Source organism: Gossypium arboreum, chromosome 3 (genome assembly GCF_025698485.1).
Source record: "Gossypium arboreum isolate Shixiya-1 chromosome 3, ASM2569848v2, whole genome shotgun sequence".
In the NCBI taxonomy this organism is placed as follows: domain Eukaryota; kingdom Viridiplantae; phylum Streptophyta; class Magnoliopsida; order Malvales; family Malvaceae; genus Gossypium; species Gossypium arboreum.
In genome coordinates this window covers 61,297,144-61,310,511 of record NC_069072.1, presented here as the reverse complement: position 1 = coordinate 61,310,511, position 13,368 = coordinate 61,297,144, and the positions used below count along the sequence as shown (strand labels likewise).

General features: G+C 33.5%; 1 non-coding gene across 1 annotated transcript; it reads left to right on the top strand.

Moving 5' to 3' along the window:
* Positions 1–394: 394 nt before the first annotated feature.
* On the top strand, positions 395–501 carry LOC128290819 (small nucleolar RNA R71). The gene has a single exon (XR_008280604.1). It is a non-coding gene; the product is annotated as a small nucleolar RNA R71 (small nucleolar RNA).
* Positions 502–13,368: the final 12,867 nt, after the last annotated feature.

The following is a 13,368-nucleotide window of genomic DNA, read 5'->3' as shown; positions in this document are numbered from 1 at the left end:
TGGAAATTTCTAAATGGACTGTGAAAATAGTTAAGTCTGTGTGCACCTTGTGTTCGATTCCGGTAACGGACTCGGGTACGGGGTGTTACATGGTGGCTGAGTTGCAAAATTATTAGCACCATTAGCGGTAAACTGCTTTAACATAGAGGAAATAGACGATACCTGAGCTGATAATGAAGTGAGAGTATCAACTTTATGAAGTCCGGCTACACGTCTTACTGAAGCTGTTCGATTTGTTGGCCATTGAGAGTTGTTGCTCGCGATCCTCTCGATGATCTCATAAGCCTCATTATAAGACTTAGAAAAAATTGCACCATTCGCAGAAGCATCTACCATCAATCTTGTATGTGCATTGAGACCATTATAGAATGTCTCTAACTAGATACAATGAGGAATCCCATGATGAGGACACTTACGAAGTAACTCCTTGAATCGCTCCCAAGCCTCATACAAAGTCTCATCATCCAATTGTTGGAAAGTTGTGATCTTGTTCCTCAACTTAGCATTTTTTCTAGGCGGGAAATACTTAACCAAAAATATCTTTACTAATTCTTGCCATGTAGATATAGAACTTGGTAGCAACGAATTGAGCCATGCTCGTGCTCGATCTCGCAATGAGTACGGAAACAACTTTAACCTCAGTGCGTCTTCAGTCACACCGGCTATCTTGAATGAGTCACTCACCTCCATAAACAATCGAAGATGGAGATGTGGATCTTCTGTGGGCATGCCACTAAATTGGCCTACAGTTTGTAGCATTTGAAACATCACTGGTTTCAATTAGAATTGGGTTGCCTCAATATCTAGCCTTCTAATTCCTAGATTTAACTCATTGAAAAGTGGCACAGTATATTGTTTGATGCACCGATCCCTATCATCGGCAATGAGGATAGGATTTCGTACATGTTCAGCTTTATTACCTTGGTCTTGATTTTGATATCCAAGGTCCATCTCGTTCTGTCTCTAAGCTATTCGTTCACGTCTTCTTTGTCTAAAAGTTCGCTCAATTTTAGGGTCTACTGGGAGTAAATTGATAATCCGATCTATGCTCATAAACACTTGGAAAGAAAATTACGAAATTAAAATGAATAAGTTAGTATTGTTAGAAATAACCAAATTGCAAATAAATAATTTCACAAAAAATGACTATGGCAACAGTTGACAATCCTCGGCAACGGCGCCAAAAACTTGTAACACTCGGGTTTGTGCAAGTGTACATAGTCGTTATCAAGTAATAAGTAAGTATCGAGTTATCGTCTCCGCAAGGATTGTATTTGTGCTAAGTCACTTAATTTGTAAAAGTGTATTAACAATTTGGTAAATAAAAACAATATAATTGAGAAGTGATGAAAAATTAAGTATATGAAACTAAATGCAATGATCCCCAATGCAATTTATCCTAAGTATGCAAACTATATAAATGAGATAGATTTTAGCAGAATTAACACAATAAGCAACAATCATAACATAAATAAGCTAGGAAAATTACTTTAATTAAACTCAAATTATTATTAACATGCTTATCAATATTCGGAAAAACATTCCATGGCAACTCGATCTTTCATGAGTTTGGAAACCACGTTAGGTCCTTTCAAAATCCTTTACTTAGTAAATAAGCATTTTACTAATCCTTATTTACTAATGGTTTCTTAGTATTCGTGCGAGGTAACAGGGACGTGTTAGGTTTGAAATAGTTTAATCAAACAAATATAAAAACTATGCAGATAACAGAGCCTGGTTAGGGATGTTATGCAACCTGCAATTTAATCGGGTTAGGATCTAAATTGAGCATGCACATTTCAATTATGCGTCCATAAGCCGTCGTCTGGTTAGGATCGCTGAGCTAATTTAGGTGCATTTCAATCACGTATGAACAAAATACAGACTTGATTTTAATTGAACACATGATCGATTGAGGCACAAATATTATAAGCATGAATCAAATAATTATTATTAAATCAAAGCAATCATCTTAGCTTAAATAAAATTAAGCTATCATTGTTGTAAACAAGAACAAAGAAAACATAGCAAACATTCTTGAATTAAATTAAAGTAAGAAAGATTAAACCCAATTCAGAGTGGCTGTCACCCAAGACTTTGACTGATGTGGGCTCATTCGTTCCTTCGCTTTGCTCCTTTGCTGATGGCTCTCCGAGGTGGCCAATCAAGGGTTCTTTAAGAGGCTAATTTGCTCAAAATATTTATGCAAAGATGATGATAGGCGTGACGGCTAAGAAAGCTAAGAGAATTGAGAGAGGAGAGAATGATGAATAAGTGAGGGATGAATGAGGGATGAGGGATGATGAAAAAGTGAGAAAGGGGCTCTTATTTATAGGTGAGGCATGGGAGCTAGTTTGCTAAAAATAGGAGTGTCCATCTTTCAAAACTCCTTCCAAGGGTGGCTAGCCATGAATTGAGGGAATGTGGCTGATTTTGATTGATTCTTGGTCAATTTGAATGCCACAACAACTCAGGACTAAGACTCAGTCACTAGCAAATCTTCAGGCAAATCTCTAATTTATGAACCTCCATATTCAGCCAAATTTTGGGTTGACTTGGCCCTCAATTTGGATGGTTTTGTAATCAAATTAAAGCTCTCAGACCTGTCCAAAAATAAATCAATAAGTTAGAGGACCAAAGAATTAAATTTTACCAACTTAATTAAATTAATTAAAACCCAAATTATTAATGAAATATTTTAAATGAATTATTAAATATAATTTTATATTTTATTATTTAATTTAATCATGCATGGCCCACTTTATGTCATAAAAATATAATATACTCAATTTAATATAAAATAAGCCATTTTCTGCATGAAAACTCTATAATAAAGCATAAAATCATATTTTAATAATTTCTATGTCTTGTTTTCATATTTTCACATATTTCATTAATTTATTAAACAATTACTTGGTTTTAACAACAAATTTAAGTAAAAGGTGATAATTTATATAGGAAAAATCCTATATATTTTTTAGTTTATAGCTTTCCTCTTCTCTTTGGCCAATTCTTCGACCTTACATGCTCTCTCAATAAGTACTACAAATTCTCTTAACTCCAAAATGCCAACCAACAACCTGGTGTCTTCGTTCGAACCATTTTCAAACCTCTTGCACATAGTGGCTTCGGTAGATACGCACTCCCTAGCATATTTGTTGAGTCTCACGAACTCACGCTCATACTCTGTCACCGTCATTCGACCTTCCTTCAATTCTAGAAATTCTTTCCCCCTATGGTCTATGAACCTCTGACTAATATACTTCTTTCGGAATTCCTCCTAGAAAAACTCCCATATAATCGTTTCTCTTGGTACAATCGACACAAGGGTATTCCACTGTTGGTAGGTCGAGTCTCGTAGGAGTGACACGACACACTTCATGCACTCCTCAGGGGTGCAAGACAATTCATCAAAACCCTAATGGTATTTTCAAACCAGAACTCTGCTCTCTCTGGGACATCATCAATTTTAGCCCAAAATTCCTCGGCCTCGTGCTTACAAATTTTATCTACTGGAGGTTTTTCTCTCCTAACCATTTCTACTCCTTGGGGAAACATATGGGAAAGCTGAGGAATCGGAGCAGGTAGGGGAGGCGGAGTGTTCGGATTTGCATGAACAAACTCCGAGTACCAAGCATCCATCATATGGAGGTAGGCTTCTTTAGCCCCTCCTCCCTGACTCAATGTCACGGGCCCATTTTCAACTGGTGCGGTCCCTTCAGCGGGAGCCGGCGTATTACTTTCTACATCATCCACCATAGCTCAGTCAGGATCCATTTACTATATGAAAACACAATTTAAATTTGTCAGGAGTTGCCACACTATCACAACATATTTTTAGCATATATAGCTAGACTCGTACTCATGCTAGGTTAGCCCAAGAATCGACTAAACCATAGCTTTGATACCACTAAATGTAACACCCCTTACCCAAGTTTAACGCCGAAACAGGATACGAGGTGTTACCATACTTAAACACATGCTTACAAACATTTCCATGCCATAAATTTTCATCTAAAGTAAATTTTTTTGAAAACTGAACATAAAGTCCCTAATATGAGCTCACGAGGCCCAAAACACGCTTCAAAAAAAGATTCGGGACTTAACTAAGTACTTTAGAAATATTTTAAAAATTTCAAGGTAAATAGGGCATACGCCTGTTTGTCGTCTTAACATGATGGTGCTGAAAGCCCGTGTAGCTCACACGACCTGGGCATATCTGGACACACCCATGTCCCTAACCCTTGTGGATTTATTTTTTTGATTCAGACCAATAGGGATTTTCACACACCCTGGCACACGCCCGTGTCCATGGCCCGTGTCCCTCACATGGCAATGACACGCCCTTGTCTCAGCCCGTGTACAAAAACCTTGACATTCTGTTTCTGACGTCATTAACCAATTAAGGGCACATGGCCAAGGCACACGCCCGTGTGTTAGGCCGTGTGCTCCACACAGCTGAGACATACGGCCGTGTCTCTGTTCGTATGTTTACTACCATGCATACTGACTTGTAAAATTGAGGTGCAGAGGACATATGGCCAGACTACACGCCAGTAAGGCAGACCGTGTGCCACACAAGGTCTAGACATACGCCCGTATGGAAAAAAACAAGGCTATTTACCAAGCCTTTTTGCCACCCTTACTTGCACCAACCTACACAACATTAACCAAAACCAATCCATGTAACACCCCTAACCCGTATCCGTCGCCAGAAAGGGGTTACGAGGCATTAGCGGACGAGACACAAATTTCGAACATTTACATATACACATATGTTATATTCACATAACTAAAACTGTGACACCCCTAATTTGACCCTAGTCGAAAAGTGGTTCCGGGACCACAAAACCGAGTCATAAAAATAATTAGCTGACATATTTGATGCTTATTATATGTACATATGCATGTGTGAAAATTTCATGTTTTAATTTTGTTAATTGTAAGTGAATTTTATTAAATAGGACTTATGTGAGAAAATTTAGAAATGTGCTAGGCAAATGTAAGTGGCCTATTTATGCATGTTGCAAAATAATTGTATTTGCATGTCAAATTAACCAAAGAACAAGAAGGTGGCCGGCCATGCTATAAGTTAAAGCCTATTAAAAACATTTGGTGTTAGTGTTTTATGGGAGAAAGAATAAAATAAAAGGTTAGTAATAAAGAAATGAAAAGGGAGGGGTGATGAAAACAAAGTTGTCTCATCCATGTTCCCCTCCTCCATTGCCGTGAGTTGAAGAAAGATAACAAAAGAAAAAAAAAAATTTTACATGCTCATCTTTCTTCTTGGTTGCCGAATTTGGGAAAGGGAAGATTGAAGAGGAAAAAACAAGGTATTCGGCCATGGCTATCCTAGTTTAAGGTATGCATTGTGATTTTCTTTTTAATTGACTATGAGATTAGATTGATAAATGCATAGCCTATTTAACCCATGGTTTAATTTCATGCATCAATAGACAAATGTTCATTCGGTCAAATGGGAGAAGAATAAGATGAATTTAAATGTTGTGGTTTATTATTTTAGTTGTTAAATGATTGGGTATGAGGTATTTGATTACCTAATTGAAAGTAAGTTAAGTTGTTATTTGATAGTAAATGCAAATTCTATATATGATAATAATGTAAATGTAGGTGGATTCATGAAGTTTTTTCGGTTATATGCTATGTATAAGTATGAGTTTTAAAGTTGGATTTATGAGTATATGTATATTAGTCTATGAACATTCGGTTATATGGTGTTAATATGCCTTTGAAATCGAATGATATTTTGAGTATATATATATGTACATTCGGTTAAGATAAGGTTTATTATAAAAGCTAAGTTGTGTGGTTAGGGCGAATGGGATATATAAGATATCAAAACATGTTATAATTATATATTGGTGTACATGGTTGTAATTAATCCTCTACTTGAATTGATTAGATATGGTCATGGTATGAGTTTAGTAGGGTTAATACCTTAAAATTGAATGGAGTGTTAGTTAATCTTTTGTGTCATGTTCGTTAAAATAGTTGATGATTTGGGTGTTATTATATTATTTAGGCTAAAGATTTTTCAGCTATGTTTTATATCTATGAAATAATTATAATGGATAATATGTAGGAGTAATTTTGGCTTGTTAAAATGTGGTAATGTGTATGGCAAATGGTATATACATAATGCATTGAAGTTACCCTATAAGGTTGAAATGAGTAATTAAATTATTGGTGTGTATGCATTTTTTTATTGCAACTTGGCATGTGAATTGGGTGTATGATAGTTAATATATGTGTTAAGGTGATGTGATAAAATAATTAGCTATATGGTTTGGTTCATTATTGAGTATAAGGGTTAAGTGCTTTAAAAGAGCTTTTAATGTTCAAAATGATTAAACAAATTCATTCGTTTAAATTAAGCCCAAGAGCAAAGAGGATCAAAGTCGGATAGGGGAAAAGAGAAAGTAAACGAATAGCCGTGGATATCTAGTCGTCGACCGCTTCCGAGGTAAGTTTTAAGTGATTAAACGTTGAGTAAATTCAATCATAATAGGACATAATGAGTTGGTTTAATAAGATTTGATGTGGCCATGATATATCTTAAACTCAAATGGTAAGTTCATAAGTGTTTGGACTTGGAAATTTAAGAGCAAATTGTAATAATTTGCTTTGGACAGCAGCAGTAACGTGATTTTAGAAAATCACTATAAATTGTTGGTGTGGAAGTATAGGCTGAATAAAATATGTAATCAAAGCTTAGTTAGTCGAATTTCTTATAAAAGAGACCGTGTAAGCAAAGAAATTCCCTATAAAGAGATATTTAAAGTTGTGTGGGACAGTGTCAGAATGACTCCGAAATCCCCTGTTCTGTTTTTAGAAAATCATTATAATTTGTACAAAAATGGTTGTAAGATAAAATTTATATGCTTAGAATCCTTAATGAGTCTAGTTTCAAATGAAATCAAATAGAACACATTTTGAATTCTGTACAATGAAAAATATGATTCGTAGTGAAGAGTGGTCAGATTAGTCAAACAGTGAAACAGGGGAAATTTTAAGAAAAATCTGGTATTGATTAGACAAACCTAAAATTCTGGAAATTTTATGGATGGAAGATATACGAGTCTATATTCAGGGAAAATTAACGGCAAGTGATTTGGAGTTTTGTAGCTCCAGTTATAAATAATTTAGTGACTACTGCTCAGGAAAACAGCTCGTAGTGAATATGTGATTTTGTTGTAAACATGGATAAAACTTGTTTTAGTTACTCATAAGCTATTGATTAAACCCATACGTGAATTCTAAATCGTGATATTGTAAAACGATATATGAGTGTTAGATGGATCTTTGATATTAAAATTTGTGAAATTGTAAGTTTATGAGTATTCGAATATGAAATGATAGTATGGCGTGAAATTGAATTATTCATTGGAAAATGATTAATGTAGATTCGGCCAAGACAAAGTGTATACATGATAGTATATGTGGTATGTGAAGTATATTTGGATAATTGTGATGTGAATACATGAAAATTTATATTTTGATTTAGGATTTTATGTGATGAATGTGAGCATGCATATATGTGATAAGGCCGAATGGCCAATGTGATGAATGTGAGCATGCATATGTGTGATAAGGCCGAATGACCAATGTGATGAATATGAACATGCATATATGTGGTAAAGCCGAATGGCTAATGTGAAATATATATATGGGATATGTATATGTGGTAAAGCCGAATGGCTAGTGTGAAATATGTATGAGATATGTATATGTGGTAAAGCCGAATGGATAGTGTGAAATATATATATGGGATATGTATATGTGGTAAAGCCGAATGGCTAGTGTGAAATATGTATGAGATATGTATATGTGGTAAAGTCGAATGGATAGTGTGAAATATGTATGAGATATGTATATTTGGTAAAGCCGAATGGATAGTGTGAAATATGTAGGCGATAAAGTATATTGTGGCGAACGACCAAATGTGAAAGGTGTGTATTATTAGATATTTGATGAGGCAAAGGAATTACAAATATGACAGTCGATGTGAATGTTGTAACATGTGATTAAATGTACATGAAACTTGGAAATATATTCCGGGTAAGACCCGATGACTACGTGTGGAGATTATGTCCGGGTAAGACCCGATGACTACGTGTGAAGATTATGTCCGGGTAAGACCCGATGACTACGTGTGGAGATTTTGTCTGGGTAAGACCCGATAACTTCGTGTGGAGATTTTGTCTGAGCTAAAGGTCTCACCGATAATCCGAGTAGAGGTTAAAGCTATAAGACTTCATGATAAGAATTGCTTATAAATATATTCAATGCGAAAGGTTAAACAAGTATGTACTCCAAGTTTATATGTGAGCTTGATTTGAACTAAATCATAAGGTAGTTATCTGATGCATACGAGAGCAATCTATGAGACGATTCCTATGATTATGTGACATCGGATCAGTGTGAGAGGTTATGTGAAATCATACAATATATCTATGTCACATGAGCTCACTTTTATGTGAAAGTTTATCTGCCTATTGTATATGATGAGATGTGCATATTCGGTAAAGGGATGGTATGCCCGAAGGAAGAGTGAAATAAAAATACGAACAACTATGTTATAATTTGATTGTTATCTGTTGACACTGCTTAAAACTTACAAAACATTGTAATGCTTACTCCGTTTACTTTGTTTTCTCTGTTTTATAGATCTCATTCTTGACTACTGAGCTCGGGGATCGTCAAGAACTAGTTACACTATCACTATCCACCGCTTATTCTTGTTATGTTTAGAACTATTTTATGGCATGTATAGAATAGACTAGTGGAGGAAGAATATTTTTGGTTAATGTATATAAGCCATGCGAAAATGGCATCTTTTGAATGTTTACTTAGTGAAGTTTAAATTTTATCTCTGGCTGTGCTTAGTACTTATTTAAATGAATGATCTTTATTTCAAGAAAAAGTTTAAAATTTTACTGTTCTGACATGAGTTACAAGTCCGGTAATGCCCCTTACCTATTCTGGCGACGGTTACGGGATAGGGGTGTTACAAAAACATAAATCCGTTTAAACATTAAATATATAATCTAAATCATAAACAATTATCAATGAAAACCCAAAGTCATATATAATCTATTTTCAAATACATACAAAATTCATGTATTATTATCATTAAAGAAACCTAATACCTCAAGGAATTTAGTATTTAATAACTCATTTATAAACATGTGCTTAATAACCAAGCATATCATATAACCAAAGTTTATTTAATATTAACATATGCGACATTGGATTTTAAAAATAGAATCAATATACATTTGTATATTATACCATATTATCAAACAAAATGAACCATTTTGAGTAAAAATATCAACAAAGTACATTTATTTTGCATGCTTATGAACATTCGCATATCAAATAAAAATAAGACATATTATACAACTTATTAATTATCCATATAAGAGTCATTATCAAACATCAACAAAGGTCAAATATAATTGTCATTATTACCAAGTTATGTGTATTGCACTATAGCAACATTAACATTTTTGAATACAAATAACAAATCAAAGAACATCTAAATCGCATGCTAATTTTTCATACCAAAATACATATATTCAACCAATCAATTAGCCATATATATTCTATCATCAAGTTTAAACCTCAATAGATCATACTATTATCACAACAAAATTTCAACTATGTATATCATTTCGTAGTTAATTAACTAGATACATATACTTGCTCAAATGATCGACTCATCATCCATAGAACATAGTCATATTTTGCTATCACAGACCGTACCAAAAAGACCAATTACACAAGCAATAATATATTCATAATATAACTTATATAAACTTGCCACAATCAAAACCACATCCATCACTACATTAACATCACACAAACCGATTCATAAGTATCTACAAATGCAAACTATGCCATCAATCAAACTTACCAATATAATTAACCTGATTATATATTATAATTACCACTTCTCATTGTCGAATCACTTAACTAAACATCACAAACATATTTACCAAGAATATACTTACCAAAATATGCTTATCCCATGTCAAATTACTAAATCATCAATTAACCTAATAAAATCAAGCCAAACCATATAGCCAAATACCAACTCACATAGCAAAACCTTAACAAAGAATATCAATCAAGTTCACATATATTTATCTATGTATAAACCATAAACGAATCATCAAAACCACAACCAAACATAACCATAATTTGACCAAAACATAAAATCCAAACTTAAAAAAATAATAAGCCATTTTCGCATGGCTGATATTTACATAACCCAAAATCAAGTATAAACATAAGCTAGCCTATACATGCCATAGGTTTAAGTTCAACTTTATAAAAATACCGAAACAGTTGATAGTGTGATAAACTTCGTTGATGATCCTCGAGATCATAACTAGTCTCCAAAATCTATAAAACAAAGATAAACATAAACGCATAACTTAGTAAGTCATAAGAAAATAAATATCTCAATGACAATATCAACTCAATTTAACTAAATCAATTTATGCTTTCATAGTCACATTTAATTTCAAATACACAATTTCATATATAACATATACTTCCATATATAATTTTATTTTGGCTGAATATACATGTATCTATTATCAAAGTATTATTCAATTTCTAAACCATAGTACCATTATATAACCAAATATACACACTCACAAGCATAGAGTATAAATCAAACTTTAATATCTCATACTTATACATATCATGTGGCCAAATATACTTCACAAATACACATATATATTTACATTAGCATAATGTATAATTTGCATCATATTTCAAACAACCAACTTACCTTATTTTCAAATAAGTAATCAACTATTTCATACCTGATCACTTAGCTCATTTTACAAATTCGATCAGTACTTATCATTGCCCGTTGAACCATTCGAAATTGAATAAGATACTCGGATAATCACACATATCGTACGATGCCAACGTCCCAGACTTGGTCTTACATGTAATCACATATCGATGCCACTATCCTAGACAGGATCTTACTCGCACACATAAATCAGAATCACATATCGATGCCAACGTATTAAATGTGGTCTTACTTGCACACACATATCAGAATCACATATTGATGCCAACGTATTAAGCGTGGTCTTACTCGCACATATGTATTGATTTCGTGGTCTTACTCGCACATCACATATCGAAATCTTATGTCATGACATATATATCCCATCTATTCCTAAGGCTCATACGGGGCTTTCAGAAGTCGTAACTTGATCGAATTGAACTCGTAACCATTGCTCTCAAACATATATCATTTCGGCACATTCTCAAAACAATTATAAAAATTAAATTCAGCATTTTTAATATACATATATTGAAATTTACAACATCTATTTGCCTATAAACTTACCTCGGACAACAGAAATCGGAATAGAACGATTGTTCGACAACTTTGGTTTTTCCTCGATCCAAGTCCGATTTCTTTGGTTATTGATCTAAAAATATTCAAATTAAACTCATTCAAACATAATTTCATTCAATTTAGTCCAAAGACACATAAATTGGAAAATTACCATTTTACCCCTGACATTTTACACTTTTTACAATTTAGTCCAAATTGCACAAAACACAAAACATGCAAAATTTGCACACACCATGCTTAGGCCGAATTCTACCCATGTTTATACAAGTCCATAAATTTCATTTATTTCACATTTTAGTCCCTCAATTTATTAGTTTTTCAATTTAGCCCTAATTACTCAAAATCATCAAAAAATCTAATACAAAACATATTAATCCAAAACATATCTTTCATAATTCATCAACTAAAATCACAAAACTCAATTATTCATCAATGGCATAACTCAAAATATTCATCAAAATTAGAAATTCAAGCATGGGCTTTGTACAGTACACTGCAACGATCTCAAAAAGTAAAAATTATCAAAAATCGAGCTAAATTACATACCTTAATTAAGCATGCATATAACCGAACCCTTAACTCTTTATTTCTTTTCTTTCTTACAACATTCAGCCATTTGAGAATATGAATGCATGGCTTTTATTTATTTTATGATTTATTATATCATATGTTATTACTTTAATTACTAATATAACCTTAATGAAATAATTACACAAACATTATATTCATGTCCTTAACGGTCCATCATTTATAATTATGGTCTAATTGCAACATAAATACTTCATATTATAAAGACAATAACAATTAGGCACTTTCACATTTAACTACCAACTTTTTCATTTTACGAGATTAAACCCTTTTATTAAATTAGGTATCCAAACAATAAAATTAAAACACGAAAAATTAACACATATAAATTCACACATAATAAACATAGAAAATAATTTTTAAATATTTTTCTAACTTGGATTCATGGTCCCAAAACCACTATTCCGAATAGGGTCTAAATCGGGATGTTACAATCCAAGCGTAACACATATAACCAAAACAACCACAACCATGAGAATTTTGCATCAAATGCATTTAATAGTAATCAATATTATCTAACATTAATGGCCTATACAAAATGAATATCACATCCATTATATGAGCCAACTCTTGTAGCCAAACTAACTATACATTAAACAAAAGATTCAAGTTCCTATACATGCCAAAACCAAAATATTAAACTAGCTATACCAAAGCTTCATGTGATAGTGTGATTGTGCCTCCAACGTCCCTTGATCCCCGATACTAGCTTGGCGGCACTATAAGAAAATGGAAAGGGAATAGAGTAAGCACAAAGCTTAGTAAGTTGCACATAAATAAGTAACAACATCAACCATGCATATTATAAATCAACACAACATTCTTGAGTGAACAAAGGTAAATTTCACTACATGCTTATATATCGCAAGTATAAGCCAAAGATTACATTATCGCCGCTAAATCATTTCATCGCTAGAACTTACTCATGTCATTCTTACCATGAAGGCAACATAATCTCATGAGTTTTGAATAAGAACCTGTATCACTCACAACATGATTATATCATTCCATATCATTGTTATAAGTTTTAAAATAACCCGTGAAACCATTAGGAATACTAAAGGATATTTGACAAGCTTTACACAAGAGGGTGAACTGCTGATGCCATGTTCCAAACATGGTCTTCCACTAGCTCTCGTCTCAATGCCGATGCCATGTCCTAGACATGGTCTTACACTAGCGCACATATTAATACCGATGCCATGTCCCAGACATGGTCTTACACTAGCTTTCGTCTCAATGCCGATGTCATGTCCGAGACATGGTCTTACACTAGCACACATATTAATGCCGTTGCCATGTCCCAAACATGGTCTTACACTAGCTCTCATAATGTGGCCGATGCCATGTCCCAGACATAGTCTTACACT